The sequence below is a fragment of the Ranitomeya variabilis genome, unplaced genomic scaffold (assembly GCF_051348905.1).
Source record: "Ranitomeya variabilis isolate aRanVar5 unplaced genomic scaffold, aRanVar5.hap1 Scaffold_69, whole genome shotgun sequence".
NCBI classification, from domain to species: domain Eukaryota; kingdom Metazoa; phylum Chordata; class Amphibia; order Anura; family Dendrobatidae; genus Ranitomeya; species Ranitomeya variabilis.
This window is the reverse complement of record NW_027508196.1, coordinates 102,550-126,194: the sequence shown is the minus strand read 5'-3', so window position 1 is coordinate 126,194 and position 23,645 is coordinate 102,550. Positions and strand designations below refer to the sequence as shown.

The 23,645-nt window shown below is 48.0% G+C and overlaps 68 pseudogenes; all 68 read right to left on the bottom strand.

Annotated features, from left to right (window-relative positions):
- Positions 1–39: 39 nt before the first annotated feature.
- LOC143791841 (U2 spliceosomal RNA) lies at positions 40–191 on the bottom strand (annotated as a pseudogene).
- Positions 192–367: 176 nt separating this feature from the next.
- On the bottom strand, positions 368–541 carry LOC143791514 (U2 spliceosomal RNA; annotated as a pseudogene).
- Positions 542–737: 196 nt separating this feature from the next.
- LOC143792041 (U2 spliceosomal RNA) lies at positions 738–889 on the bottom strand (annotated as a pseudogene).
- A 176-nt stretch (positions 890–1,065) lies between these two features.
- LOC143791973 (U2 spliceosomal RNA) lies at positions 1,066–1,239 on the bottom strand (annotated as a pseudogene).
- Positions 1,240–1,437: 198 nt separating this feature from the next.
- On the bottom strand, positions 1,438–1,589 carry LOC143791647 (U2 spliceosomal RNA; annotated as a pseudogene).
- A 176-nt stretch (positions 1,590–1,765) lies between these two features.
- On the bottom strand, positions 1,766–1,939 carry LOC143792499 (U2 spliceosomal RNA; annotated as a pseudogene).
- A 176-nt stretch (positions 1,940–2,115) lies between these two features.
- Positions 2,116–2,289, bottom strand: LOC143791847 (U2 spliceosomal RNA; annotated as a pseudogene).
- A 176-nt stretch (positions 2,290–2,465) lies between these two features.
- On the bottom strand, positions 2,466–2,639 carry LOC143792314 (U2 spliceosomal RNA; annotated as a pseudogene).
- A 176-nt stretch (positions 2,640–2,815) lies between these two features.
- On the bottom strand, positions 2,816–2,990 carry LOC143792060 (U2 spliceosomal RNA; annotated as a pseudogene).
- A 176-nt stretch (positions 2,991–3,166) lies between these two features.
- LOC143791756 (U2 spliceosomal RNA) lies at positions 3,167–3,340 on the bottom strand (annotated as a pseudogene).
- Positions 3,341–3,516: 176 nt separating this feature from the next.
- Positions 3,517–3,690, bottom strand: LOC143792312 (U2 spliceosomal RNA; annotated as a pseudogene).
- Positions 3,691–3,866: 176 nt separating this feature from the next.
- Positions 3,867–4,040, bottom strand: LOC143791396 (U2 spliceosomal RNA; annotated as a pseudogene).
- Positions 4,041–4,216: 176 nt separating this feature from the next.
- On the bottom strand, positions 4,217–4,390 carry LOC143791321 (U2 spliceosomal RNA; annotated as a pseudogene).
- Positions 4,391–4,528: 138 nt separating this feature from the next.
- Positions 4,529–4,740, bottom strand: LOC143792181 (U2 spliceosomal RNA; annotated as a pseudogene).
- A 176-nt stretch (positions 4,741–4,916) lies between these two features.
- On the bottom strand, positions 4,917–5,091 carry LOC143792059 (U2 spliceosomal RNA; annotated as a pseudogene).
- Positions 5,092–5,267: 176 nt separating this feature from the next.
- On the bottom strand, positions 5,268–5,441 carry LOC143791755 (U2 spliceosomal RNA; annotated as a pseudogene).
- Positions 5,442–5,617: 176 nt separating this feature from the next.
- LOC143792311 (U2 spliceosomal RNA) lies at positions 5,618–5,791 on the bottom strand (annotated as a pseudogene).
- A 176-nt stretch (positions 5,792–5,967) lies between these two features.
- LOC143791395 (U2 spliceosomal RNA) lies at positions 5,968–6,141 on the bottom strand (annotated as a pseudogene).
- A 176-nt stretch (positions 6,142–6,317) lies between these two features.
- Positions 6,318–6,491, bottom strand: LOC143791320 (U2 spliceosomal RNA; annotated as a pseudogene).
- Positions 6,492–6,629: 138 nt separating this feature from the next.
- On the bottom strand, positions 6,630–6,841 carry LOC143792180 (U2 spliceosomal RNA; annotated as a pseudogene).
- A 176-nt stretch (positions 6,842–7,017) lies between these two features.
- On the bottom strand, positions 7,018–7,191 carry LOC143791361 (U2 spliceosomal RNA; annotated as a pseudogene).
- Positions 7,192–7,366: 175 nt separating this feature from the next.
- On the bottom strand, positions 7,367–7,540 carry LOC143792232 (U2 spliceosomal RNA; annotated as a pseudogene).
- A 138-nt stretch (positions 7,541–7,678) lies between these two features.
- On the bottom strand, positions 7,679–7,890 carry LOC143792531 (U2 spliceosomal RNA; annotated as a pseudogene).
- A 176-nt stretch (positions 7,891–8,066) lies between these two features.
- Positions 8,067–8,240, bottom strand: LOC143791949 (U2 spliceosomal RNA; annotated as a pseudogene).
- Positions 8,241–8,438: 198 nt separating this feature from the next.
- On the bottom strand, positions 8,439–8,590 carry LOC143791646 (U2 spliceosomal RNA; annotated as a pseudogene).
- A 176-nt stretch (positions 8,591–8,766) lies between these two features.
- Positions 8,767–8,940, bottom strand: LOC143791513 (U2 spliceosomal RNA; annotated as a pseudogene).
- A 174-nt stretch (positions 8,941–9,114) lies between these two features.
- On the bottom strand, positions 9,115–9,288 carry LOC143791512 (U2 spliceosomal RNA; annotated as a pseudogene).
- Positions 9,289–9,462: 174 nt separating this feature from the next.
- On the bottom strand, positions 9,463–9,636 carry LOC143792160 (U2 spliceosomal RNA; annotated as a pseudogene).
- Positions 9,637–9,812: 176 nt separating this feature from the next.
- LOC143791895 (U2 spliceosomal RNA) lies at positions 9,813–9,986 on the bottom strand (annotated as a pseudogene).
- A 198-nt stretch (positions 9,987–10,184) lies between these two features.
- On the bottom strand, positions 10,185–10,336 carry LOC143791645 (U2 spliceosomal RNA; annotated as a pseudogene).
- Positions 10,337–10,512: 176 nt separating this feature from the next.
- On the bottom strand, positions 10,513–10,686 carry LOC143791511 (U2 spliceosomal RNA; annotated as a pseudogene).
- A 196-nt stretch (positions 10,687–10,882) lies between these two features.
- Positions 10,883–11,034, bottom strand: LOC143792040 (U2 spliceosomal RNA; annotated as a pseudogene).
- Positions 11,035–11,210: 176 nt separating this feature from the next.
- Positions 11,211–11,384, bottom strand: LOC143791972 (U2 spliceosomal RNA; annotated as a pseudogene).
- A 198-nt stretch (positions 11,385–11,582) lies between these two features.
- On the bottom strand, positions 11,583–11,734 carry LOC143791644 (U2 spliceosomal RNA; annotated as a pseudogene).
- Positions 11,735–11,910: 176 nt separating this feature from the next.
- On the bottom strand, positions 11,911–12,084 carry LOC143791585 (U2 spliceosomal RNA; annotated as a pseudogene).
- Positions 12,085–12,260: 176 nt separating this feature from the next.
- Positions 12,261–12,434, bottom strand: LOC143792118 (U2 spliceosomal RNA; annotated as a pseudogene).
- Positions 12,435–12,610: 176 nt separating this feature from the next.
- LOC143792310 (U2 spliceosomal RNA) lies at positions 12,611–12,784 on the bottom strand (annotated as a pseudogene).
- A 176-nt stretch (positions 12,785–12,960) lies between these two features.
- Positions 12,961–13,134, bottom strand: LOC143791443 (U2 spliceosomal RNA; annotated as a pseudogene).
- A 176-nt stretch (positions 13,135–13,310) lies between these two features.
- LOC143792308 (U2 spliceosomal RNA) lies at positions 13,311–13,484 on the bottom strand (annotated as a pseudogene).
- Positions 13,485–13,660: 176 nt separating this feature from the next.
- LOC143792058 (U2 spliceosomal RNA) lies at positions 13,661–13,835 on the bottom strand (annotated as a pseudogene).
- A 176-nt stretch (positions 13,836–14,011) lies between these two features.
- Positions 14,012–14,185, bottom strand: LOC143791753 (U2 spliceosomal RNA; annotated as a pseudogene).
- A 176-nt stretch (positions 14,186–14,361) lies between these two features.
- On the bottom strand, positions 14,362–14,535 carry LOC143792227 (U2 spliceosomal RNA; annotated as a pseudogene).
- Positions 14,536–14,711: 176 nt separating this feature from the next.
- On the bottom strand, positions 14,712–14,885 carry LOC143792132 (U2 spliceosomal RNA; annotated as a pseudogene).
- Positions 14,886–15,083: 198 nt separating this feature from the next.
- On the bottom strand, positions 15,084–15,235 carry LOC143791642 (U2 spliceosomal RNA; annotated as a pseudogene).
- A 176-nt stretch (positions 15,236–15,411) lies between these two features.
- LOC143791509 (U2 spliceosomal RNA) lies at positions 15,412–15,585 on the bottom strand (annotated as a pseudogene).
- Positions 15,586–15,759: 174 nt separating this feature from the next.
- Positions 15,760–15,933, bottom strand: LOC143791479 (U2 spliceosomal RNA; annotated as a pseudogene).
- Positions 15,934–16,109: 176 nt separating this feature from the next.
- LOC143791820 (U2 spliceosomal RNA) lies at positions 16,110–16,283 on the bottom strand (annotated as a pseudogene).
- A 176-nt stretch (positions 16,284–16,459) lies between these two features.
- On the bottom strand, positions 16,460–16,633 carry LOC143791894 (U2 spliceosomal RNA; annotated as a pseudogene).
- A 198-nt stretch (positions 16,634–16,831) lies between these two features.
- Positions 16,832–16,972, bottom strand: LOC143792099 (U2 spliceosomal RNA; annotated as a pseudogene).
- Positions 16,973–17,148: 176 nt separating this feature from the next.
- LOC143791584 (U2 spliceosomal RNA) lies at positions 17,149–17,322 on the bottom strand (annotated as a pseudogene).
- Positions 17,323–17,498: 176 nt separating this feature from the next.
- LOC143791583 (U2 spliceosomal RNA) lies at positions 17,499–17,672 on the bottom strand (annotated as a pseudogene).
- Positions 17,673–17,848: 176 nt separating this feature from the next.
- Positions 17,849–18,022, bottom strand: LOC143792508 (U2 spliceosomal RNA; annotated as a pseudogene).
- A 176-nt stretch (positions 18,023–18,198) lies between these two features.
- Positions 18,199–18,372, bottom strand: LOC143791873 (U2 spliceosomal RNA; annotated as a pseudogene).
- Positions 18,373–18,548: 176 nt separating this feature from the next.
- On the bottom strand, positions 18,549–18,722 carry LOC143791875 (U2 spliceosomal RNA; annotated as a pseudogene).
- A 176-nt stretch (positions 18,723–18,898) lies between these two features.
- Positions 18,899–19,072, bottom strand: LOC143791752 (U2 spliceosomal RNA; annotated as a pseudogene).
- Positions 19,073–19,248: 176 nt separating this feature from the next.
- On the bottom strand, positions 19,249–19,422 carry LOC143792307 (U2 spliceosomal RNA; annotated as a pseudogene).
- Positions 19,423–19,598: 176 nt separating this feature from the next.
- LOC143791394 (U2 spliceosomal RNA) lies at positions 19,599–19,772 on the bottom strand (annotated as a pseudogene).
- A 176-nt stretch (positions 19,773–19,948) lies between these two features.
- On the bottom strand, positions 19,949–20,122 carry LOC143791319 (U2 spliceosomal RNA; annotated as a pseudogene).
- Positions 20,123–20,260: 138 nt separating this feature from the next.
- LOC143792179 (U2 spliceosomal RNA) lies at positions 20,261–20,472 on the bottom strand (annotated as a pseudogene).
- A 176-nt stretch (positions 20,473–20,648) lies between these two features.
- Positions 20,649–20,822, bottom strand: LOC143792306 (U2 spliceosomal RNA; annotated as a pseudogene).
- Positions 20,823–20,998: 176 nt separating this feature from the next.
- On the bottom strand, positions 20,999–21,172 carry LOC143792305 (U2 spliceosomal RNA; annotated as a pseudogene).
- Positions 21,173–21,347: 175 nt separating this feature from the next.
- Positions 21,348–21,521, bottom strand: LOC143792221 (U2 spliceosomal RNA; annotated as a pseudogene).
- A 176-nt stretch (positions 21,522–21,697) lies between these two features.
- Positions 21,698–21,871, bottom strand: LOC143792210 (U2 spliceosomal RNA; annotated as a pseudogene).
- Positions 21,872–22,047: 176 nt separating this feature from the next.
- On the bottom strand, positions 22,048–22,221 carry LOC143791292 (U2 spliceosomal RNA; annotated as a pseudogene).
- A 138-nt stretch (positions 22,222–22,359) lies between these two features.
- Positions 22,360–22,571, bottom strand: LOC143792530 (U2 spliceosomal RNA; annotated as a pseudogene).
- Positions 22,572–22,747: 176 nt separating this feature from the next.
- On the bottom strand, positions 22,748–22,921 carry LOC143792304 (U2 spliceosomal RNA; annotated as a pseudogene).
- A 176-nt stretch (positions 22,922–23,097) lies between these two features.
- LOC143792084 (U2 spliceosomal RNA) lies at positions 23,098–23,268 on the bottom strand (annotated as a pseudogene).
- A 176-nt stretch (positions 23,269–23,444) lies between these two features.
- On the bottom strand, positions 23,445–23,618 carry LOC143791751 (U2 spliceosomal RNA; annotated as a pseudogene).
- Between the last annotated feature and the right edge of the window lie 27 nt (positions 23,619–23,645).

Here is a 23,645-nt window from a genome sequence, read left to right as displayed (position 1 = left end):
CGCGTTTTGAATCTGCATAACCACACCCTCCATCCCCGTGAAGGTTCCGTGTGACAGATCAATCTCCATTTCCAGCTCCCTGTTCCAAAAATCCATTTAATATATGGTCCCCAAATAGGGGACGTATCAGATATTAAACTAATAAGAACAGACACTACGCTTGATCTTGAGCCATTTGGCCGAGAAGAGATGATCAGAAATGGTTTGCCACTTGGGCCGCACCAAGGCCTACAACCGACATCCACTGTGGAGATGTAGCAAAAGATCGCCGCAGGGAAGACATTTCCAGAAACTCTGGATGCTCTATCGATGACAGTTCTGCGGTGTGCATGTGTTCAAGCTGTGCGCAACGCGTTTTGAATCTGCATAACCACACCCTCCATCCCTGTGAAGGTTAAGTGTGACAAAGCAAGCTCCATTTCCAGCTCCCTGTTCCAAAAATCCATTTAATATATGGTCCCCAAATAGGGGACCAATCAGATATTAAACTAATAAGAACAGACACTACGCTTGATCTTGAGCCATTTGGCCGAGAAGAGATGATCAGAAATGGTTTGCCACGGGCCGCACCAAGGCCTACAACCGACACCCACTGTGGAGACGTAGCAAAAGATTGCCGCAGGGAAGACATTTCCAGAAACTCTGGATGCTCTGTCGATGACAGTTCTGCGGTGTGCATGTGTTCAAGCTGTGCGCAACGCGTTTTGAATCTGCATAACCACACCCTCCATCCCCGTGAAGGTTCCGTGTGACAGATCAAGCTCCATTTCCAGCTCCCTGTTCCAAAAATCCATTTAATATATGGTCCCCAAATAGGGGACGTATCAGATATTAAACTAATAAGAACAGGCACTACGCTTGATCTTGAGGCATTTGGCCGAGAAGAGATGATCAGAAATGGTTTGCCACTTGGGCCGCACCAAGGCCTACAACCGACACCCACTGTGGAGATGTAGCAAAAGATTGCCGCAGGGAAGACATTTCCAGAAACTCTGGATGCTCTATCGATGACAGTTCTGCGGTGTGCATGTGTTCAAGCTGTGCGCAACGCATTTTGAATCTGCCTAACCACACCCTCCATCCCCGTGAAGGTTCCGTGTGACAAAGCAAGCTCCATTTCCAGCTCCCTGTTCCAAAAATCCATTTAATATATGGTCCCCAAATAGGGGACGTATCAGATATTAAATTAATAAGAACAGGCACTACGCTTGATCTTGAGCCATTTGGCCGAGAAGAGATGATCAGAAATGGTTTGCCACTTGGGCCGCACCAAGGCCTACAACCGACACCCACTGTGGAGACGTAGCAAAAGATTGCCGCAGGGAAGACATTTCCAGAAACTCTGGATGCTCTGTCGACGACAGTTCTGCGGTGTGCATGTGTTCAAGCTGTGCGCAACGCGTTTTGAATCTGCATAACCACACCCTCCATCCCCGTGAAGGTTCCGTGTGACAGATCAAGCTCCATTTCCAGCTCCCTGTTCCAAAAATCCATTTAATATATGGTCCCCAAATAGGGGACGTATCAGATATTAAACTAATAAGAACAGACACTACGCTTGATCTTGAGCCATTTGGCCGAGAAGAGATGATCAGAAATGGTTTGCCACTTGGGCCGCACCAAGGCCTACAACCGACATCCACTGTGGAGATGTAGCAAAAGATCGCCGCAGGGAAGACATTTCCAGAAACTCTGGATGCTCTGTCGACGACAGTTCTGCGGTGTGCATGTGTTCAAGCTGTGCGCAACGCATTTTGAATCTGCCTAACCACACCCTCCATCCCCGTGAAGGTTCCGTGTGACAAAGCAAGCTCCATTTCCAGCTCCCTGTTCCAAAAATCCATTTAATATATGGTCCCCAAATAGGGGACGTATCAGATATTAAACTAATAAGAACAGACACTACGCTTGATCTTGAGCCATTTGGCCGAGAAGAGATGATCAGAAATGGTTTGCCACTTGGGCCGCACCAAGGCCTACAACCGACACCCACTGTGGAGACGTAGCAAAAGATTGCCGCAGGGAAGACATTTCCAGAAACTCTGGATGCTCTGTTGATGACAGTTCTGCGGTGTGCATGTGTTCAAGCTGTGCGCAACGCGTTTTGAATCTGCATAACCACACCCTCCATCCCCGTGAAGGTTCCGTGTGACAAAGCAAGCTCCATTTCCAGCTCCCTGTTCCAAAAATCCATTTAATACATGGTCCTCAAATAGGGGACGTATCAGATATTAAACTAATAAGAACAGACACTACGCTTGATCTTGAGCCATTTGGCCGAGAAGAGATGATCAGAAATGGTTTGCCACTTGGGCCGCACCAAGGCCTACAACCGACACCCACTGTGGAGACGTAGCAAAAGATTGCCGCAGGGAAGACATTTCCAGAAACTCTGGATGCTCTGTTGATGACAGTTCTGCGGTGTGCATGTGTTCAAGCTGTGCGCAACGCGTTTTGAATCTGCATAACCACACCCTCCATCCCCGTGAAGGTTCCGTGTGACAAAGCAAGCTCCATTTCCAGCTCCCTGTTCCAAAAATCCATTTAATATATGGTCCCCAAATAGGGGACGTATCAGATATTAAACTAATAAGAACAGACACTACGCTTGATCTTGAGCCATTTGGCCGAGAAGAGATGATCAGAAATGGTTTGCCACTTGGGCCGCACCAAGGCCTACAACCGACACCCACTGTGGAGACGTAGCAAAAGATTGCCGCAGGGAAGACATTTCCAGAAACTCTGGATGCTCTGTCGATGACAGTTCTGCGGTGTGCATGTGTTCAAGCTGTGCGCAACGCGTTTTGAATCTGCATAACCACACCCTCCATCCCCGTGAAGGTTCCGTGTGACAAAGCAAGCTCCATTTCCAGCTCCCTGTTCCAAAAATCCATTTAATACATGGTCCCCAAATAGGGGACGTATCAGATATTAAACTAATAAGAACCAGACACTACGCTTGATCTTGATCCATTTGGCCGAGAAGAGATGATCAGAAATGGTTTGCCACTTGGGCCGCACCAAGGCCTACAACCGACACCCACTGTTAAGACGTAGCAAAAGATTGCCGCAGGGAAGACATTTCCAGAAACTCTGGATGCTCTGTTGATGACAGTTCTGCGGTGTGCATGTGTTCAAGCTGTGCGCAACGCGTTTTGAATCTGCATAACCACACCCTCCATCCCCGTGAAGGTTCCGTGTGACAAAGCAAGCTCCATTTCCAGCTCCCTGTTCCAAAAATCCATTTAATATATGGTCCCCAAATAGGGGACGTAACAGATATTAAACTAATAAGAACAGACACTACGCTTGATCTTGAGCCATTTGGCCGAGAAGAGATGATCAGAAATGGTTTGCCACTTGGGCCGCACCAAGGCCTACAACCGACACCCACTGTGGAGACGTAGCAAAAGATTGCCGCAGGGAAGACATTTCCAGAAACTCTGGATGCTCTGTCGATGACAGTTCTGCGGTGTGCATGTGTTCAAGCTGTGCGCAACGCGTTTTGAATCTGCATAACCACACCCTCCATCCCCGTGAAGGTTCCGTGTGACAAAGCAAGCTCCATTTCCAGCTCCCTGTTCCAAAAATCCATTTAATATATGGTCCCCAAATAGGGGACGTATCAGATATTAAACTAATAAGAACAGACACTACGCTTGATCTTGAGCCATTTGGCCGAGAAGAGATGATCAGAAATGGTTTGCCACTTGGGCCGCACCAAGGCCTACAACCGACACCCACTGTGGAGACGTAGCAAAAGATTGCCGCAGGGAAGACATTTCCAGAAACTCTGGATGCTCTGTCGATGACAGTTCTGCGGTGTGCATGTGTTCAAGCTCTGCGCAACGCGTTTTGAATCTGCATAACCACACCCTCCATCCCCGTGAAGGTTCCGTGCGACAAAGCAAGCTCCATTTCCAGCTCCCTGTTCCAAAAATCCATTTAATATATGGTCCCCAAATAGGGGACGTATCAGATATTAAACTAATAAGGACAGACACTACACTTGATCTTGAGCCATTTGGCCGAGAAGAGTTGATCAGAAATGGTTTGCCACTTGGGCCGCACCAAGGCCTACAACCGACACCCACTGTGGAGACGTAGCAAAAGATTGCCGCAGGGAAGACATTTCCAGAAACTCTGGATGCTCTGTCGATGACAGTTCTGCGGTGTGCATGTGTTCAAGCTGTGCGCAACGCGTTTTGAATCTGCATAACCACACCCTCCATCCCCGTGAAGGTTCCGTGTGACAAAGCAAGCTCCATTTCCAGCTCCCTGTTCCAAAAATCCATTTAATATATGGTCCCCAAATAGGGGACGTATCAGATATTAAACTAATAAGAACAGACACTACGCTTGATCTTGAGCCATTTGGCCAAGAAGAGATGATCAGAAATGGTTTGCCACTTGGGCCGCACCAAGGCCTACAACCGACACCCACTGTGGAGACGTAGCAAAAGATTGCCGCAGGGAAGACATTTCCAGAAACTCTGGATGATCTGTCGATGACAGTTCTGCGGTGTGCATGTGTTCAAGCTGTGTGAAACGCGTTTTGAATCTGCATAACCACACCCTCCACCCCCGTGATGGTTCCGTGCGACAAAGCAAGCTCCATTTCCAGCTCCCTGTTCCAAAAATCCATTTAATATATGGTCCCCAAATAGGGGACGTATCAGATATTAAACTAATAAGAACAGACACTACGCTTGATCTTGAGCCATTTGGCCGAGAAGAGATGATCAGAAATGATTTGCCACTTGGGCCGCACCAAGGCCTACAACCGACACCCACTGTGGAGACGTAGCAAAAGATTGCCGCAGGGAAGACATTTCCAGAAACTCTGGATGCTCTGTCGATGACAGTTCTGCGGTGTGCATGTGTTCAAGCTGTGCGCAACGCGTTTTGAATCTGCATAACCACACCCTCCATCCCCGTGAAGGTTCCGTGTGACAAAGCAAGCTCCATTTCCAGCTCCCTGTTCCAAAAATCCATTTAATACATGGTCCCCAAATAGGGGACGTATCAGATATTAAACTAATAAGAACCAGACACTACGCTTGATCTTGATCCATTTGGCCGAGAAGAGATGATCAGAAATGGTTTGCCACTTGGGCCGCACCAAGGCCTACAACCGACACCCACTGTTAAGACGTAGCAAAAGATTGCCGCAGGGAAGACATTTCCAGAAACTCTGGATGCTCTGTTGATGACAGTTCTGCGGTGTGCATGTGTTCAAGCTGTGCGCAACGCGTTTTGAATCTGCATAACCACACCCTCCATCCCCGTGAAGGTTCCGTGTGACAAAGCAAGCTCCATTTCCAGCTCCCTGTTCCAAAAATCCATTTAATATATGGTCCCCAAATAGGGGACGTAACAGATATTAAACTAATAAGAACAGACACTACGCTTGATCTTGAGCCATTTGGCCGAGAAGAGATGATCAGAAATGGTTTGCCACTTGGGCCGCACCAAGGCCTACAACCGACACCCACTGTGGAGACGTAGCAAAAGATTGCCGCAGGGAAGACATTTCCAGAAACTCTGGATGCTCTGTCGATGACAGTTCTGCGGTGTGCATGTGTTCAAGCTGTGCGCAACGCGTTTTGAATCTGCATAACCACACCCTCCATCCCCGTGAAGGTTCCGTGTGACAAAGCAAGCTCCATTTCCAGCTCCCTGTTCCAAAAATCCATTTAATATATGGTCCCCAAATAGGGGACGTATCAGATATTAAACTAATAAGAACAGACACTACGCTTGATCTTGAGCCATTTGGCCGAGAAGAGATGATCAGAAATGGTTTGCCACTTGGGCCGCACCAAGGCCTACAACCGACACCCACTGTGGAGACGTAGCAAAAGATTGCCGCAGGGAAGACATTTCCAGAAACTCTGGATGCTCTGTCGATGACAGTTCTGCGGTGTGCATGTGTTCAAGCTCTGCGCAACGCGTTTTGAATCTGCATAACCACACCCTCCATCCCCGTGAAGGTTCCGTGCGACAAAGCAAGCTCCATTTCCAGCTCCCTGTTCCAAAAATCCATTTAATATATGGTCCCCAAATAGGGGACGTATCAGATATTAAACTAATAAGGACAGACACTACACTTGATCTTGAGCCATTTGGCCGAGAAGAGTTGATCAGAAATGGTTTGCCACTTGGGCCGCACCAAGGCCTACAACCGACACCCACTGTGGAGACGTAGCAAAAGATTGCCGCAGGGAAGACATTTCCAGAAACTCTGGATGCTCTGTCGATGACAGTTCTGCGGTGTGCATGTGTTCAAGCTGTGCGCAACGCGTTTTGAATCTGCATAACCACACCCTCCATCCCCGTGAAGGTTCCGTGTGACAAAGCAAGCTCCATTTCCAGCTCCCTGTTCCAAAAATCCATTTAATATATGGTCCCCAAATAGGGGACGTATCAGATATTAAACTAATAAGAACAGACACTACGCTTGATCTTGAGCCATTTGGCCAAGAAGAGATGATCAGAAATGGTTTGCCACTTGGGCCGCACCAAGGCCTACAACCGACACCCACTGTGGAGACGTAGCAAAAGATTGCCGCAGGGAAGACATTTCCAGAAACTCTGGATGATCTGTCGATGACAGTTCTGCGGTGTGCATGTGTTCAAGCTGTGTGAAACGCGTTTTGAATCTGCATAACCACACCCTCCACCCCCGTGATGGTTCCGTGCGACAAAGCAAGCTCCATTTCCAGCTCCCTGTTCCAAAAATCCATTTAATATATGGTCCCCAAATAGGGGACGTATCAGATATTAAACTAATAAGAACAGACACTACGCTTGATCTTGAGCCATTTGGCCGAGAAGAGATGATCAGAAATGATTTGCCACTTGGGCCGCACCAAGGCCTACAACCGACACCCACTGTGGAGACGTAGCAAAAGATTGCCGCAGGGAAGACATTTCCAGAAACTCTGGATGCTCTGTCGATGACAGTTCTGCGGTGTGCATGTGTTCAAGCTGTGCGCAACGCGTTTTGAATCTGCATAACCACACCCTCCATCCCCGTGAAGGTTCCGTGTGACAAAGCAAGCTCCATTTCCAGCTCCCTGTTCCAAAAATCCATTTAATATATGGTCCCCAAATAGGGGACTTATCAGATATTAAACTAATAAGAACAGACACTACGCTTGATCTTGAGCCATTTGGCCGAGAAGAGATGATCAGAAATGGTTTGCCACTTGGGCCGCACCAAGGCCTACAACCGACATCCACTGTGAGACGTAGCAAAAGATTGCCGCAGGGAAGACATTTCCAGAAACTCTGGATGCTCTATCGATGACAGTTCTGCGGTGTGCATGTGTTCAAGCTGTGCGCAACGCGTTTTGAATCTGCATAACCACACCCTCCATCCCCGTGAAGGTTCCGTGCGACAAAGCAAGCTCCATTTCCAGCTCCCTGTTCCAAAAATCCATTTAATATATGGTCCCCAAATAGGGGACGTATCAGATATTAAACTAATAAGAACAGACACTACACTTGATCTTGAGCCATTTGGCCGAGAAGAGATGATCAGAAATGGTTTGCCACTTGGGCCGCACCAAGGCCTACAACCGACACCCACTGTGGAGACGTAGCAAAAGATTGCCCCAGGGAAGACATTTCCAGAAACTCTGGATGATCTGTCGATGACAGTTCTGCGGTGTGCATGTGTTCAAGCTGTGCGAAACGCGTTTTGAATCTGCATAACCACACCCTCCACCCCCGTGATGGTTCCGTGCGACAAAGCAAGCTCCATTTCCAGCTCCCTGTTCCAAAAATCCATTTAATATATGGTCCCCAAATAGGGGACGTATCAGATATTAAACTAATAAGAACAGACACTACGCTTGATCTTGAGCCATTTGGCCGAGAAGAGATAATCAGAAATGATTTGCCACTTGGGCCGCACCAAGGCCTACAACCGACACCCACTGTGGAGACGTAGCAAAAGATTGCCGCAGGGAAGACATTTCCAGAAACTCTGGATGCTCTGTCGATGACAGTTCTGCGGTGTGCATGTGTTCAAGCTGTGCGCAACGCGTTTTGAATCTGCATAACCACACCCTCCATCCCCGTGAAGGTTCCGTGTGACAAAGCAAGCTCCATTTCCAGCTCCCTGTTCCAAAAATCCATTTAATATATGGTCCCCAAATAGGGGACGTATCAGATATTAAATTAATAAGAACAGGCACTACGCTTGATCTTGAGCCATTTGGCCGAGAAGAGATGATCAGAAATGGTTTGCCACTTGGGCCGCACCAAGGCCTAAAACCGACACCCACTGTGGAGACGTAGCAAAAGATTGCCGCAGGGAAGACATTTCCAGAAACTCTGGATGCTCTGTCGACGACAGTTCTGCGGTGTGCATGTGTTCAAGCTGTGCGCAACGCGTTTTGAATCTGCATAACCACACCCTCCATCCCCGTGAAGGTTCCGTGTGACAGATCAAGCTCCATTTCCAGCTCCCTGTTCCAAAAATCCATTTAATATATGGTCCCCAAATAGGGGACGTATCAGATATTAAACTAATAAGAACAGACACTACGCTTGATCTTGAGCCATTTGGCCGAGAAGAGATGATCAGAAATGGTTTGCCACTTGGGCCGCACCAAGGCCTACAACCGACATCCACTGTGGAGATGTAGCAAAAGATCGCCGCAGGGAAGACATTTCCAGAAACTCTGGATGCTCTATCGATGACAGTTCTGCGGTGTGCATGTGTTCAAGCTGTGCGCAACGCGTTTTGAATCTGCATAACCACACCCTCCATCCCTGTGAAGGTTAAGTGTGACAAAGCAAGCTCCATTTCCAGCTCCCTGTTCCAAAAATCCATTTAATATATGGTCCCCAAATAGGGGACCAATCAGATATTAAACTAATAAGAACAGACACTACGCTTGATCTTGAGCCATTTGGCCGAGAAGAGATGATCAGAAATGGTTTGCCATGGGCCGCACCAAGGCCTACATCCGACACCCACTGTGGAGACGTAGCAAAAGATTGCCGCAGGGAAGACATTTCCAGAAACTCTGGATGCTCTGTCGATGACAGTTCTGCGGTGTGCATGTGTTCAAGCTGTGCGCAACGCGTTTTGAATCTGCATAACCACACCCTCCATCCCTGTGAAGGTTAAGTGTGACAAAGCAAGCTCCATTTCCAGCTCCCTGTTCCAAAAATCCATTTAATATATGGTCCCCAAATAGGGGACCAATCAGATATTAAACTAATAAGAACAGACACTACGCTTGATCTTGAGCCATTTGGCCGAGAAGAGATGATCAGAAATGGTTTGCCATGGGCCGCACCAAGGCCTACAACCGACACCCACTGTGGAGACGTAGCAAAAGATTGCCGCAGGGAAGACATTTCCAGAAACTCTGGATGCTCTGTCGATGACAGTTCTGCGGTGTGCATGTGTTCAAGCTGTGCGCAACGCGTTTTGAATCTGCATAACCACACCCTCCATCCCTGTGAAGGTTAAGTGTGACAAAGCAAGCTCCATTTCCAGCTCCCTGTTCCAAAAATCCATTTAATATATGGTCCCCAAATAGGGGACGTATCAGATATTAAACTAATAAGAACAGGCACTACGCTTGATCTTGAGCCATTTGGCCGAGAAGAGATGATCAGAAATGGTTTGCCACTTGGGCCGCACCAAGACCTACAACCGACACCCACTGTGGAGATGTAGCAAAAGATTGCCGCAGGGAAGACATTTCCAGAAACTCTGGATGCTCTATCGATGACAGTTCTGCGGTGTGCATGTGTTCAAGCTGTGCGCAACGCGTTTTGAATCTGCATAACCACACCCTCCATCCCCATGAAGGTTCCGTGTGACAAAGCAAGCTCCATTTCCAGCTCCCTGTTCCAAAAATCCATTTAATATATGGTCCCCAAATAGGGGACGTATCAGATATTAAATTAATAAGAACAGGCACTACGCTTGATCTTGAGCCATTTGGCCGAGAAGAGATGATCAGAAATGGTTTGCCACTTGGGCCGCACCAAGGCCTACAACCGACACCCACTGTGGAGACGTAGCAAAAGATTGCCGCAGGGAAGACATTTCCAGAAACTCTGGATGCTCTGTCGACGACAGTTCTGCGGTGTGCATGTGTTCAAGCTGTGCGCAACGCGTTTTGAATCTGCATAACCACACCCTCCATCCCCGTGAAGGTTCCGTGTGACAGATCAAGCTCCATTTCCAGCTCCCTGTTCCAAAAATCCATTTAATATATGGTCCCCAAATAGGGGACGTATCAGATATTAAACTAATAAGAACAGACACTACGCTTGATCTTGAGCCATTTGGCCGAGAAGAGATGATCAGAAATGGTTTGCCACTTGGGCCGCACCAAGGCCTACAACCGACATCCACTGTGGAGATGTAGCAAAAGATCGCCGCAGGGAAGACATTTCCAGAAACTCTGGATGCTCTATCGATGACAGTTCTGCGGTGTGCATGTGTTCAAGCTGTGCGCAACGCGTTTTGAATCTGCATAACCACACCCTCCATCCCTGTGAAGGTTAAGTGTGACAAAGCAAGCTCCATTTCCAGCTCCCTGTTCCAAAAATCCATTTAATATATGGTCCCCAAATAGGGGACCAATCAGATATTAAACTAATAAGAACAGACACTACGCTTGATCTTGAGCCATTTGGCCGAGAAGAGATGATCAGAAATGGTTTGCCACGGGCCGCACCAAGGCCTACAACCGACACCCACTGTGGAGACGTAGCAAAAGATTGCCGCAGGGAAGACATTTCCAGAAACTCTGGATGCTCTGTCGATGACAGTTCTGCGGTGTGCATGTGTTCAAGCTGTGCGCAACGCGTTTTGAATCTGCATAACCACACCCTCCATCCCCGTGAAGGTTCCGTGTGACAGATCAAGCTCCATTTCCAGCTCCCTGTTCCAAAAATCCATTTAATATATGGTCCCCAAATAGGGGACGTATCAGATATTAAACTAATAAGAACAGGCACTACGCTTGATCTTGAGGCATTTGGCCGAGAAGAGATGATCAGAAATGGTTTGCCACTTGGGCCGCACCAAGGCCTACAACCGACACCCACTGTGGAGATGTAGCAAAAGATTGCCGCAGGGAAGACATTTCCAGAAACTCTGGATGCTCTATCGATGACAGTTCTGCGGTGTGCATGTGTTCAAGCTGTGCGCAACGCATTTTGAATCTGCCTAACCACACCCTCCATCCCCGTGAAGGTTCCGTGTGACAAAGCAAGCTCCATTTCCAGCTCCCTGTTCCAAAAATCCATTTAATATATGGTCCCCAAATAGGGGACGTATCAGATATTAAATTAATAAGAACAGGCACTACGCTTGATCTTGAGCCATTTGGCCGAGAAGAGATGATCAGAAATGGTTTGCCACTTGTGCCGCACCAAGGCCTACAACCGACACCCACTGTGGAGACGTAGCAAAAGATTGCCGCAGGGAAGACATTTCCAGAAACTCTGGATGCTCTGTCGACGACAGTTCTGCGGTGTGCATGTGTTCAAGCTGTGCGCAACGCGTTTTGAATCTGCATAACCACACCCTCCATCCCCGTGAAGGTTCCGTGTGACAGATCAAGCTCCATTTCCAGCTCCCTGTTCCAAAAATCCATTTAATATATGGTCCCCAAATAGGGGACGTATCAGATATTAAACTAATAAGAACAGACACTACGCTTGATCTTGAGCCATTTGGCCGAGAAGAGATGATCAGAAATGGTTTGCCACTTGGGCCGCACCAAGGCCTACAACCGACATCCACTGTGGAGATGTAGCAAAAGATCACCGCAGGGAAGACATTTCCAGAAACTCTGGATGCTCTGTCGACGACAGTTCTGCGGTGTGCATGTGTTCAAGCTGTGCGCAACGCATTTTGAATCTGCCTAACCACACCCTCCATCCCCGTGAAGGTTCCGTGTGACAAAGCAAGCTCCATTTCCAGCTCCCTGTTCCAAAAATCCATTTAATATATGGTCCCCAAATAGGGGACGCATCAGATATTAAACTAATAAGAACAGACACTACGCTTGATCTTGAGCCATTTGGCCGAGAAGAGATGATCAGAAATGGTTTGCCACTTGGACCGCACCAAGGCCTACAACCGACATCCACTGTGGAGACGTAGCAAAAGATTGCCGCAGGGAAGACATTTCCAGAAACTCTGGATGCTCTGTCGATGACAGTTCTGCGGTGTGCATGTGTTCAAGCTGTGCGCAACGCGTTTTGAATCTGCATAACCACACCCTCCATCCCCGTGAAGGTTCCGTGCGACAAAGCAAGCTCCATTTCCAGCTCCCTGTTCCAAAAATCCATTTAATATATGGTCCCCAAATAGGGGACGTATCAGATATTAAACTAATAAGAACAGACACTACGCTTGATCTTGAGCCATTTGGCCGAGAAGAGATGATCAGAAATGGTTTGCCACTTGGGCCGCACCAAGGCCTACAACCGACACCCACTGTGGAGACGTAGCAAAAGATTGCCGCAGGGAAGACATTTCCAGAAACTCTGGATGCTCTGTTGATGACAGTTCTGCGGTGTGCATGTGTTCAAGCTGTGCGCAACGCGTTTTGAATCTGCATAACCACACCCTCCATCCCCGTGAAGGTTCCGTGTGACAAAGCAAGCTCCATTTCCAGCTCCCTGTTCCAAAAATCCATTTAATATATGGTCCCCAAATAGGGGACGTATCAGATATTAAACTAATAAGAACAGACACTACGCTTGATCTTGAGCCATTTGGCCGAGAAGAGATGATCAGAAATGGTTTGCCACTTGGGCCGCACCAAGGCCTACAACCGACACCCACTGTGGAGACGTAGCAAAAGATTGCCGCAGGGAAGACATTTCCAGAAACTCTGGATGCTCTGTTGATGACAGTTCTGCGGTGTGCATGTGTTCAAGCTGTGCGCAACGCGTTTTGAATCTGCATAACCACACCCTCCATCCCCGTGAAGGTTCCGTGTGACAAAGCAAGCTCCATTTCCAGCTCCCTGTTCCAAAAATCCATTTAATACATGGTCCCCAAATAGGGGACGTATCAGATATTAAACTAATAAGAACAGACACTACGCTTGATCTTGAGCCATTTGGCCGAGAAGAGATGATCAGAAATGGTTTGCCACTTGGGCCGCACCAAGGCCTACAACCGACACCCACTGTGGAGACGTAGCAAAAGATTGCCGCAGGGAAGACATTTCCAGAAACTCTGGATGCTCTGTTGATGACAGTTCTGCGGTGTGCATGTGTTCAAGCTGTGCGCAACGCGTTTTGAATCTGCATAACCACACCCTCCATCCCCGTGAAGGTTCCGTGTGACAAAGCAAGCTCCATTTCCAGCTCCCTGTTCCAAAAATCCATTTAATATATGGTCCCCAAATAGGGGACGTATCAGATATTAAACTAATAAGAACAGACACTACGCTTGATCTTGAGCCATTTGGCCGAGAAGAGATGATCAGAAATGGTTTGCCACTTGGGCCGCACCAAGGCCTACAACCGACACCCACTGTGGAGACGTAGCAAAAGATTGCCGCAGGGAAGACATTTCCAGAAACTCTGGATGCTCTGTCGATGACAGTTCTGCGGTGTGCATGTGTTCAAGCTGTGCGCAACGCGTTTTGAATCTGCATAACCACACCCTCCATCCCCGTGAAGGTTCCGTGTGACAAAGCAAGCTCCATTTCCAGCTCCCTGTTCCAAAAATCCATTTAATACATGGTCCCCAAATAGGGGACGTATCAGATATTAAACTAATAAGAACCAGACACTACGCTTGATCTTGATCCATTTGGCCGAGAAGAGATGATCAGAAATGGTTTGCCACTTGGGCCGCACCAAGGCCTACAACCGACACCCACTGTTAAGACGTAGCAAAAGATTGCCGCAGGGAAGACATTTCCAGAAACTCTGGATGCTCTGTTGATGACAGTTCTGCGGTGTGCATGTGTTCAAGCTGTGCGCAACGCGTTTTGAATCTGCATAACCACACCCTCCATCCCCGTGAAGGTTCCGTGTGACAAAGCAAGCTCCATTTCCAGCTCCCTGTTCCAAAAATCCATTTAATATATGGTCCCCAAATAGGGGACGTAACAGATATTAAACTAATAAGAACAGACACTACGCTTGATCTTGAGCCATTTGGCCGAGAAGAGATGATCAGAAATGGTTTGCCACTTGGGCCGCACCAAGGCCTACAACCGACACCCACTGTGGAGACGTAGCAAAAGATTGCCGCAGGGAAGACATTTCCAGAAACTCTGGATGCTCTGTCGATGACAGTTCTGCGGTGTGCATGTGTTCAAGCTGTGCGCAACGCGTTTTGAATCTGCATAACCACACCCTCCATCCCCGTGAAGGTTCTGTGTGACAAAGCAAGCTCCATTTCCAGCTCCCTGTTCCAAAAATCCATTTAATATATGGTCCCCAAATAGGGGACGTATCAGATATTAAACTAATAAGAACAGACACTACGCTTGATCTTGAGCCATTTGGCCGAGAAGAGATGATCAGAAATGGTTTGCCACTTGGGCCGCACCAAGGCCTACAACCGACACCCACTGTGGAGACGTAGCAAAAGATTGCCGCAGGGAAGACATTTCCAGAAACTCTGGATGCTCTGTCGATGACAGTTCTGCGGTGTGCATGTGTTCAAGCTCTGCGCAACGCGTTTTGAATCTGCATAACCACACCCTCCATCCCCGTGAAGGTTCCGTGCGACAAAGCAAGCTCCATTTCCAGCTCCCTGTTCCAAAAATCCATTTAATATATGGTCCCCAAATAGGGGACGTATCAGATATTAAACTAATAAGAACAGACACTACGCTTGATCTTGAGCCATTTGGCCGAGAAGAGATGATCAGAAATGGTTTGCCACTTGGGCCGCACCAAGGCCTACAACCGACACCCACTGTGGAGACGTAGCAAAAGATTGCCGCAGGGAAGACATTTCCAGAAACTCTGGATGCTCTGTCGACGACAGTTCTGCGGTGTGCATGTGTTCAAGCTGTGCGCAACGCGTTTTGAATCTGCATAACCACACCCTCCATCCCCGTGAAGGTTCCGTGTGACAGATCAAGCTCCATTTCCAGCTCCCTGTTCCAAAAATCCATTTAATATATGGTCCCCAAATAGGGGACGTATCAGATATTAAACTAATAAGAACAGACACTACGCTTGATCTTGAGCCATTTGGCCGAGAAGAGATGATCAGAAATGGTTTGCCACTTGGGCCGCACCAAGGCCTACAACCGACATCCACTGTGGAGATGTAGCAAAAGATCGCCGCAGGGAAGACATTTCCAGAAACTCTGGATGCTCTATCGATGACAGTTCTGCGGTGTGCATGTGTTCAAGCTGTGCGCAACGCGTTTTGAATCTGCATAACCACACCCTCCATCCCTGTGAAGGTTAAGTGTGACAAAGCAAGCTCCATTTCCAGCTCCCTGTTCCAAAAATCCATTTAATATATGGTCCCCAAATAGGGGACCAATCAGATATTAAACTAATAAGAACAGACACTACGCTTGATCTTGAGCCATTTGGCCGAGAAGAGATGATCAGAAATGGTTTGCCACGGGCCGCACCAAGGCCTACAACCGACACCCACTGTGGAGACGTAGCAAAAGATTGCCGCAGGGAAGACATTTCCAGAAACTCTGGATGCTCTGTCGATGACAGTTCTGCGGTGTGCATGTGTTCAAGCTGTGCGCAACGCGTTTTGAATCTACATAACCACACCCTCCATCCCCATGAAGGTTCCGTGTGACAAAGCAAGCTCCATTTCCAGCTCCCTGTTCCAAAAATCCATTTAATATATGGTCCCCAAATAGGGGACGTATCAGATATTAAACTAATAAGAACAGGCACTACGCTTGATCTTGAGCCATTTGGCCGAGAAGAGATGATCAGAAATGGTTTGCCACTTGGGCCGCACCAAGACCTACAACCGACACCCACTGTGGAGATGTAGCAAAAGATTGCCGCAGGGAAGACATTTCCAGAAACTCTGGATGCTCTATCGATGACAGTTCTGCGGTGTGCATGTGTTCAAGCTGTGCGCAACGCGTTTTGAATCTGCATAACCACACCCTCCATCCCCATGAAGGTTCCGTGTGACAAAGCAAGCTCCATTTCCAGCTCCCTGTTCCAAAAATCCATTTAATATATGGTCCCCAAATAGGGGATGTATCAGATATTAAACTAATAAGAACAGGCACTACGCTTGATCTTGAGCCATTTGGCCGAGAAGAGATGATCAGAAATGGTTTGCCACTTGGGCCGCACCAAGACCTACAACCGACACCCACTGTGGAGATGTAGCAAAAGATTGCCGCAGGGAAGACATTTCCAGAAACTCTGGATGCTCTATCGATGACAGTTCTGCGGTGTGCATGTGTTCAAGCTGTGCGCAACGCGTTTTGAATCTGCATAACCACACCCTCCATCCCCATGAAGGTTCCGTGTGACAAAGCAAGCTCCATTTCCAGCTCCCTGTTCCAAAAATCCATTTAATATATGGTCCCCAAATAGGGGACGTATCAGATATTAAATTAATAAGAACAGGCACTACGCTTGATCTTGAGCCATTTGGCCGAGAAGAGATGATCAGAAATGGTTTGCCACTTGGGCCGCACCAAGGCCTACAACCGACACCCACTGTGGAGACGTAGCAAAAGATTGCCGCAGGGAAGACATTTCCAGAAACTCTGGATGCTCTGTCGACGACAGTTCTGCGGTGTGCATGTGTTCAAGCTGTGCGCAACGCGTTTTGAATCTGCATAACCACACCCTCCATCCCCGTGAAGGTTCTGTGTGACAGATCAAGCTCCATTTCCAGCTCCCTGTTCCAAAAATCCATTTAATATATGGTCCCCAAATAGGGGACGTATCAGATAAGAACAGACACTACGCTTGATCTTGAGCCATTTGGCCGAGAAGAGATGATCAGAAATGGTTTGCCACTTGGGCCGCACCAAGGCCTACAACCGACATCCACTGTGGAGATGTAGCAAAAGATCGCCGCAGGGAAGACATTTCCAGAAACTCTGGATGCTCTGTCGACGACAGTTCTGCGGTGTGCATGTGTTCAAGCTGTGCGCAACGCATTTTGAATCTGCCTAACCACACCCTCCATCCCCGTGAAGGTTCCGTGTGACAAAGCAAGCTCCATTTCCAGCTCCCTGTTCCAAAAATCCATTTAATATATGGTCCCCAAATAGGGGACGCATCAGATATTAAACTAATAAGAACAGACACTACGCTTGATCTTGAGCCATTTGGCCGAGAAGAGATGATCAGAAATGGTTTGCCACTTGGGCCGCACCAAGGCCTACAACCGACATCCACTGTGGAGACGTAGCAAAAGATCGCCGCAGGGAAGACATTTCCAGAAACTCTGGATGCTCTATCGATGACAGTTCTGCGGTGTGCATGTGTTCAAGCTGTGCGCAACGCGTTTTGAATCTGCATAACCACACCCTCCATCCCCGTGAAGGTTCCGTGCGACAAAGCAAGCTCCATTTCCAGCTCCCTGTTCCAAAAATCCATTTAATATATGGTCCCCAAATAGGGGACGTATCAGATATTAAACTAATAAGAACAGACACTACACTTGATCTTGAGCCATTTGGCCGAGAAGAGTTGATCAGAAATGGTTTGCCACTTGGGCCGCACCAAGGCCTACAACCGACACCCACTGTGGAGACGTAGCAAAAGATTGCCGCAGGGAAGACATTTCCAGAAACTCTGGATGCTCTGTTGATGACAGTTCTGCGGTGTGCATGTGTTCAAGCTGTGCGCAACGCGTTTTGAATCTGCATAACCACACCCTCCAGTCCCGTGAAGGTTCCGTGTGACAAAGCAAGCTCCATTTCCAGCTCCCTGTTCCAAAAATCCATTTAATATATGGTCCCCAAATAGGGGACGTATCAGATATTAAACTAATAAGAACAGACACTACGCTTGATCTTGAGCCATTTGGCCGAGAAGAGATGATCAGAAATGGTTTGCCACTTGGGCCGCACCAAGGCCTACAACCGACACCCACTGTGGAGACGTAGCAAAAGATTGCCGCAGGGAAGACATTTCCAGAAACTCTGGATGATCTGTCGATGACAGTTCTGCGGTGTGCATGTGTTCAAGCTGTGCGAAACGCATTTTGAATCTGCATAACCACACCCTCCACCCCCGTGAAGGTTCCGTGCGACAAAGCAAGCTCCATTTCCAGCTCCCTGTTCCAAAAATCCATTTAATATATGGTCCCCAAATAGGGGACGTATCAGATATTAAACTAATAAGAACAGACACTACGCTTGATCTTGAGCCATTTGGCCGAGAAGAGATGATCAGAAATGGTTTGCCACTTGGGCCGCACCAAGGCCTACAACCGACACCCACTGTGGAGACGTAGCAAAAGATTGCCGCAGGGAAGACATTTCCAGAAACTCTGGATGCTCTGTCGATGACAGTTCTGCGGTGTGCATGTGTTCAAGCTGTGCGCAACGCGTTTTGAATCTGCATAACCACACCCTCCATCCCCGTGAAGGTTCCGTGTGACAAAGCAAGCTCCATTTCCAGCTCCCTGTTCCAAAAATCCATTTAATATATGGTCCCCAAATAGGGGACGTATCAGATATTAAACTAATAAGAACAGACACTACGCTTGATCTTGATCCATTTGGCCGAGAAGAGATGATCAGAAATGGTTTGCCACTTGGGCCGCACCAAGGCCTACAACCGACACCCACTGTTAAGACGTAGCAAAAGATTGCCGCAGGGAAGACATTTCCAGAAACTCTGGATGCTCTGTTGATGACAGTTCTGCGGTGTGCATGTGTTCAAGCTGTGCGCAACGCGTTTTGAATCTGCATAACCACACCCTCCATCCCCGTGAAGGTTCCGTGTGACAAAGCAAGCTCCATTTCCAGCTCCCTGTTCCAAAAATCCATTTAATATATGGTCCCCAAATAGGGGACGTAACAGATATTAAACTAATAAGAACAGACACTACGCTTGATCTTGAGCCATTTGGCCGAGAAGAGATGATCAGAAATGGTTTGACACTTGGGCCGCACCAAGGCCTACAACCGACACCCACTGTGGAGACGTAGCAAAAGATTGCCGCAGGGAAGACATTTCCAGAAACTCTGGATGCTCTGTCGATGACAGTTCTGCGGTGTGCATGTGTTCAAGCTGTGCGCAACGCGTTTTGAATCTGCATAACCACACCCTCCATCCCCGTGAAGGTTCCGTGTGACAAAGCAAGCTCCATTTCCAGCTCCCTGTTCCAAAAATCCATTTAATATATGGTCCCCAAATAGGGGACGTATCAGATATTAAACTAATAAGAACAGACACTACGCTTGATCTTGAGCCATTTGGCCGAGAAGAGATGATCAGAAATGGTTTGCCACTTGGGCCGCACCAAGGCCTACAACCGACACCCACTGTGGAGACGTAGCAAAAGATTGCCGCAGGGAAGACATTTCCAGAAACTCTGGATGCTCTGTCGATGACAGTTCTGCGGTGTGCATGTGTTCAAGCTCTGCGCAACGCGTTTTGAATCTGCATAACCACACCCTCCATCCCCGTGAAGGTTCCGTGCGACAAAGCAAGCTCCATTTCCAGCTCCCTGTTCCAAAAATCCATTTAATATATGGTCCCCAAATAGGGGACGTATCAGATATTAAACTAATAAGGACAGACACTACACTTGATCTTGAGCCATTTGGCCGAGAAGAGTTGATCAGAAATGGTTTGCCACTTGGGCCGCACCAAGGCCTACAACCGACACCCACTGTGGAGACGTAGCAAAAGATTGCCGCAGGGAAGACATTTCCAGAAACTCTGGATGCTCTGTCGATGACAGTTCTGCGGTGTGCATGTGTTCAAGCTGTGCGCAACGCGTTTTGAATCTGCATAACCACACCCTCCATCCCCGTGAAGGTTCCGTGTGACAAAGCAAGCTCCATTTCCAGCTCCCTGTTCCAAAAATCCATTTAATATATGGTCCCCAAATAGGGGACGTATCAGATATTAAACTAATAAGAACAGACACTACGCTTGATCTTGAGCCATTTGGCCAAGAAGAGATGATCAGAAATGGTTTGCCACTTGGGCCGCACCAAGGCCTACAACCGACACCCACTGTGGAGACGTAGCAAAAGATTGCCGCAGGGAAGACATTTCCAGAAACTCTGGATGATCTGTCGATGACAGTTCTGCGGTGTGCATGTGTTCAAGCTGTGTGAAACGCGTTTTGAATCTGCATAACCACACCCTCCACCCCCGTGATGGTTCCGTGCGACAAAGCAAGCTCCATTTCCAGCTCCCTGTTCCAAAAATCCATTTAATATATGGTCCCCAAATAGGGGACGTATCAGATATTAAACTAATAAGAACAGACACTACGCTTGATCTTGAGCCATTTGGCCGAGAAGAGATGATCAGAAATGATTTGCCACTTGGGCCGCACCAAGGCCTACAACCGACACCCACTGTGGAGACGTAGCAAAAGATTGCCGCAGGGAAGACATTTCCAGAAACTCTGGATGCTCTGTCGATGACAGTTCTGCGGTGTGCATGTGTTCAAGCTGTGCGCAACGCGTTTTGAATCTGCATAACCACACCCTCCATCCCCGTGAAGGTTCCGTGTGACAAAGCAAGCTCCATTTCCAGCTCCCTGTTCCAAAAATCCATTTAATATATGGTCCCCAAATAGGGGACGTATCAGATATTAAACTAATAAGAACAGACACTACGCTTGATCTTGAGCCATTTGGCCGAGAAGAGATGATCAGAAATGGTTTGCCACTTGGGCCGCACCAAGGCCTACAACCGACACCCACTGTGGAGACGTAGCAAAAGATTGCCGCAGGGAAGACATTTCCAGAAACTCTGGATGCTCTGTCGATGACAGTTCTGCGGTGTGCATGTGTTCAAGCTGTGCGCAACGCGTTTTGAATCTGCATAACCACACCCTCCATCCCCGTGAAGGTTCCGTGTGACAAAGCAAGCTCCATTTCCAGCTCCCTGTTCCAAAAATCCATTTAATATATGGTCCCCAAATAGGGGACGTATCAGATATTAAACTAATAAGAACAGACACTACGCTTGATCTTGAGCCATTTGGCCGAGAAGAGATGATCAGAAATGGTTTGCCACTTGGGCCGCACCAAGGCCTACAACCGACATCCACTGTGAGACGTAGCAAAAGATTGCCGCAGGGAAGACATTTCCAGAAACTCTGGATGCTCTATCGATGACAGTTCTGCGGTGTGCATGTGTTCAAGCTGTGCGCAACGCGTTTTGAATCTGCATAACCACACCCTCCATCCCCGTGAAGGTTCCGTGCGACAAAGCAAGCTCCATTTCCAGCTCCCTGTTCCAAAAATCCATTTAATATATGGTCCCCAAATAGGGGACGTATCAGATATTAAACTAATAAGAACAGACACTACACTTGATCTTGAGCCATTTGGCCGAGAAGAGATGATCAGAAATGGTTTGCCACTTGGGCCACACCAAGGCCTACAACCGACACCCACTGTGGAGACGTAGCAAAAGATTGCCGCAGGGAAGACATTTCCAGAAACTCTGGATGATCTGTCGATGACAGTTCTGCGGTGTGCATGTGTTCAAGCTGTGCGAAACGCGTTTTGAATCTGCATAACCACACCCTCCATCCCCGTGAAGGTTCCGTGCGACAAAGCAAGCTCCATTTCCAGCTCCCTGTTCCAAAAATCCATTTAATATATGGTCCCCAAATAGGGGACGTATCAGATATTAAACTAATAAGAACAGACACTACACTTGATCTTGAGCCATTTGGCCGAGAAGAGATGATCAGAAATGGTTTGCCACTTGGGCCGCACCAAGGCCTACAACCGACACCCACTGTGGAGACGTAGCAAAAGATTGCCGCAGGGAAGACATTTCCAGAAACTCTGGATGATCTGTCGATGACAGTTCTGCGGTGTGCATGTGTTCAAGCTGTGCGCAACGCGTTTTGAATCTGCATAACCACACCCTCCATCCCCGTGAAGGTTCCGTGCGACAAAGCAAGCTCCATTTCCAGCTCCCTGTTCCAAAAATCCATTTAATATATGGTCCCCAAATAGGGGACGTTTCAGATATTAAACTAATAAGAACAGACACTACACTTGATCTTGAGCCATTTGGCCGAGAAGAGATGATCAGAAATGGTTTGCCACTTGGGCCGCACCAAGGCCTACAACCGACACCCACTGTGGAGACGTAGCAAAAGATTGCCGCAGGGAAGACATTTCCAGAAACTCTGGATGATCTGTCGATGACAGTTCTGCGGTGTGCATGTGTTCAAGCTGTGCGAAACGCGTTTTGAATCTGCATAACCACACCCTCCACCCCCGTGATGGTTCCGTGCGACAAAGCAAGCTCCATTTCCAGCTCCCTGTTCCAAAAATCCATTTAATATATGGTCCCCAAATAGGGGACGTATCAGATATTAAACTAATAAGAACAGACACTACGCTTGATCTTGAGCCATTTGGCCGAGAAGAGATGATCAGAAATGATTTGCCACTTGGGCCGCACCAAGGCCTACAACCGACACCCACTGTGGAGACGTAGCAAAAGATTGCCGCAGGGAAGACATTTCCAGAAACTCTGGATGCTCTGTCGATGACAGTTCTGCGGTGTGCATGTGTTCAAGCTGTGCGCAACGCGTTTTGAATCTGCATAACCACACCCTCCATCCCCGTGAAGGTTCCGTGTGACAAAGCAAGCTCCATTTCCAGCTCCCTGTTCCAAAAATCCATTTAATATATGGTCCCCAAATAGGGGACGTATCAGATATTAAACTAATAAGAACAGACACTACGCTTGATCTTGAGCCATTTGGCCGAGAAGAGATGATCAGAAATGGTTTGCCACTTGGGCCGCACCAAGGCCTACAACCGACACCCACTGTGGAGACGTAGCAAAAGATTGCCGCAGGGAAGACATTTCCAGAAACTCTGGATGCTCTGTCGATGACAGTTCTGCGGTGTGCATGTGTTCAAGCTGTGCGCAACGCGTTTTGAATCTGCATAACCACACCCTCCATCCCCGTGAAGGTTCCGTGTGACAAAGCAAGCTCCATTTCCAGCTCCCTGTTCCAAAAATCCATGTAATATATGGTCCCCAAATACGGGACGTATCAGATATTAAACTAATAACAGACACTACGCTTGATCTTGATCCATTTGGCCGAGAAGAGATGATCAGAAATGGTTTGCCACTTGGGCCGCACCAAGGCCTACAACCGACACCCACTGTTAAGACGTAGCAAAAGATTGCCGCAGGGAAGACATTTCCAGAAACTCTGGATGCTCTGTCGATGACAGTTCTGCGGTGTGCATGTGTTCAAGCTGTGCGCAACGCGTTTTGAATCTGCATAACCACACCCTCCATCCCCGTGAAGGTTCCGTGTGACAAAGCAAGCTCCATTTCCAGCTCCCTGTTCCAAAAATCCATTTAATATATGGTCCCCAAATAGGGGACGTAACAGATATTAAACTAATAAGAACAGACACTACGCTTGATCTTGAGCCATTTGGCCGAGAAGAGATGAAAAGAAATGGTTTGCCACTTGGGCC